This window comes from Drosophila nasuta, chromosome 2L (genome assembly GCF_023558535.2).
Source record: "Drosophila nasuta strain 15112-1781.00 chromosome 2L, ASM2355853v1, whole genome shotgun sequence".
NCBI classification, from domain to species: domain Eukaryota; kingdom Metazoa; phylum Arthropoda; class Insecta; order Diptera; family Drosophilidae; genus Drosophila; species Drosophila nasuta.
This window is the reverse complement of record NC_083455.1, coordinates 23,264,497-23,268,031: the sequence shown is the minus strand read 5'-3', so window position 1 is coordinate 23,268,031 and position 3,535 is coordinate 23,264,497. Positions and strand designations below refer to the sequence as shown.

Here is a 3,535-nt window from a genome sequence, read left to right as displayed (position 1 = left end):
TAATCTTCAAGGCGTTTGGTTTCATTTTCATTTACTATTCCTGCGTTGTTGAGGGGCTTATTAAGTTAAACAGGTTCATCACTTAATAAATAATTCTAGAAACCACCAAACTCATCTTTAATTGAATGTATGTATGTTGCATTTGATAAGATAGTTATTTAATTAATCAATTTATCTTAAGTATTTTTTTTACTAGATAAGAAAGTCTTGAAATAATAAAGAAAAAACTTACGGTTTATCAAATTTTGTTGATCATTTTTTACAGTATTTGGGCGCAGCATTAATTGCAAAATCTGTAAAGATACATGACATTTTATTTTTTAGAAAAAAGACAGCAACTAAAGCTGAAAAAATAATTTAATCTCTAACAGTCTTAATATAGAATATTTTCTTTATGTATTGTATTCTTTTCCCTTTTTATATAAATAATTTCTTTGTTTAATATTTATTGGAGATTCTGTTTTTAAGAATTTCTTTCTCACTTTTTTCAAATTTTTCATTCAACACGCACTATTTTCATTAATTGAAATTGGCAAAATGTTTCCTAGGGGACACCCGGGTTTGAACCGGGGACCTCTCGATCTGCAGTCGAATGCTCTACCACTGAGCTATATCCCCAAGTGATAATCATGTTGAAAATAACTGTTTATTTAAACAAATTTATATGCAGTGCAATACTGAAGAGCATCAGTTAATTACTCAGACTTTGCAGTATTTATTTTACTTTAAATTGTTCGCAGGGATTAAACAGTTTTATGCTCGCAGCTATCAGTTAACTTTTGCAACAGCTGACGGTGCACAGAGAAACCCAAAACCCCAATAAAATGGTCAACAAAGGATGGACATGTTTTGGTTAGCTCAGAAAAAGGCAAAACCAAAGCAAAGTAGCGGGGAAAATATAATGAAAATTAAAATGCAAATGCGAATGCGAATGAATAAAAGGTATTTAATAAGCTGTTGACGCCCACACGAAAGAGAGTTCCTGGAAAATAATAATTGAAATTATTTGCAAATACCACGGAATTCTGGTTTAAGCAGTGAATGGGTCGAGAATGAATCGAACTCGCGTTGTATTTATTTGTCCAACAAATTAGCCAAATGCTTGTGACGAGAGAGAGAGAGAGGAAGAGAGAGACGGAAGGTGTCAGAGAACTCATTTCTATTGATGAGCTAACGCCAGCAATTTGCAATTCGCTTGATTATATGCAAATAAAGCGTTTTCCCACTGCAGCAATTGCAAGCGAGAGAGAGAGAGAGAGAGAGAAGGAGAGAGAGTTGGAAATGAAGGAACAGCATCCAATTACAGCAACAGGAGGAGACCAAGGACACCTGCAGCCAATTACAGGTTCAATTAGTTGAAGCTCAAGCATCGTGTGAATTGCAGAACGAGAGCGAGATAGGTAAAGAGAGAGATAAAAGACAGATGAACAGGATAATAATCAAACTGGTTTAGCCACTCTCCAGGACATTTGGGATTCAAAGTCAAATCAATGTCCGTTTCTGGAGTTATGACGCGCATAAAAGTCAACAGCAAATGATAAATGAAGCACAACATTTGCAAGAGCAAAAAAACAACAGCAAAAAAATGGAAAATGAAAACAATTTTCTTTTGCATTTCGCGCAGATTTCAAAGATGCGACGGGATTTCAAAGTGAGCACGGGCAAAAAAAAAAATACATAGCAAACACATTCAGGTTCCATTTGCCAGACGACAAGGATAAGCAACCAAACGAAAGGATAACAATGTCACTGACACACGACCTGAAAACGGAGAGCACGAAAACGAAATGCCAAAAATGACTACAAAAAAAAGCAACACACACACACAGAGTCGAAATGTAAAACGAAGCTGAAAAGGTGACGAAGCGAAACTAAAATACACTTTCAAATGTACTCTGCAAATTTTAAAAATGCACAAAAAGTAATAATAAAATATGCAACGCGTTGAAAGTTTTCATCGCCATTTGCTAAGCTTTTGTTTTCATGCTTTTTCTTTTACTAAATTATCCGTGATCTTTCCTTTAAAAACTTTCCAACTAATTGCAAAAAGTTGCTTCCTAGGGGACACCCGGGTTTGAACCGGGGACCTCTCGATCTGCAGTCGAATGCTCTACCACTGAGCTATATCCCCATGCTGATAACTTGTTTTTAAGCTCACATTTAAGTATATGAATGCTTTGAGTCAACACACAACAAATGTATGATGCAATCTTCTCAAGCCAATGCATAATGCTGCCAGCATCTAACAAGCTTTGAAAACGAAACCAAAAACTACAAGCGATGAGCTCATAACTCCAAATTTGGAATACAGTGATTTACTCGTAAATAGTAATATAAAACCATGTGCGTTTATAGTTGCAAAATAAAAAATTGTATCAATTCTTATTTCTACTTTTTTTGTTTACCAAAAGAAGAGTCTTTTAAAGTGTTGCGTTTATTAACTTTCCAGACATATATAAAATTATTTAATCAATTACTTATTATACTTTTCTGTTAATTATAAATCGCACTACTGTTGCAAACCTAACATTTTCTTGTAAACAACCTTAGTTAGAGTATTCCTAGTGAATCCCAGCGAATGTTACGGAAATTGGTGAAAAATGTATGTGTCATGTTGTCGCATACTGATCAGTTGGCAACTTGCTAAGCGGGTCGGCCAAAAAAGATAAAAATAAAAAACAAAATACTAAGAGTAAGAGTTGATTCTTCCCAGTTTTTTTGTGGAGGCACGCCTTCTCCTATGTAAACATATGCCAAACTAGTCGAACAAGTTGTCAAGGGACAACAACAACAACAAATTGCAGTCGATTTGCGTCTGCGGTTCTTCTGAAAATTTGATGGCTTTTTCTTTGTCACAGCCACAGCATAATTTGCACTTTCCTCCTCCTCCACCGCCAAAAAATGAGAAGAAGGGGGCCTAATGAAATCAATTACCAGTTAACAAGTTGCTCAGCTTCTGCCGCAGTTGGCCAAGTAAATGAAATTAGTCGAACGGAAGTTGTTGAACAGCACACCACAGAAGGCGCCTTGAGGCGCCTCACACACACACAAACACACACACATACACTCACACTCACATAAAACTGAGAGAGCGTGAGTAAGAAGTAAAGGAGCAAGAAACTAAAAGCAAGTCGACAAATTGTTTTTACTGTCCTCCAAGTTGCTTTTTATTGGCTTTCATTTAAGTTGTGTTTTCATTTTCCGTTCGTCTTTTTTTTTTGCTGGCGTTTTGCTTTTCTTCATTTCGTATTGAGCCAAATTCAATTTGAGCAAATATTTGTGGTGGTTGCCTTTGATTGTGCTTACGAGTATGAGTACAAGTTCATATAACTTGATTTCAAAGTAATTCGAATTGAAAAAGGTTTAAAGCAATTTGTGCAAGTTCTCAATCCCAGACATTGGCAACTGCATTAAATCCGCAAGATTGGATTAATCGATTTACAGAACCTGCAACTACTGAACTGTAAGATAAATAGTTTTACCCTGAAATTTGATTATCGAAGTTGAAGACTAATTTCCAGATGATAGGATTTGT

At 35.5% G+C, this 3,535-nt stretch overlaps 2 non-coding genes across 2 annotated transcripts; both read right to left on the bottom strand.

The window, feature by feature from the left end:
• Positions 1-546: 546 nt before the first annotated feature.
• On the bottom strand, positions 547-618 carry Trnac-gca (transfer RNA cysteine (anticodon GCA)). The gene has a single exon. It is a non-coding gene; the product is annotated as a tRNA-Cys (tRNA).
• Positions 619-2,059: 1,441 nt separating this feature from the next.
• On the bottom strand, positions 2,060-2,131 carry Trnac-gca (transfer RNA cysteine (anticodon GCA)). The gene has a single exon. It is a non-coding gene; the product is annotated as a tRNA-Cys (tRNA).
• Positions 2,132-3,535: the final 1,404 nt, after the last annotated feature.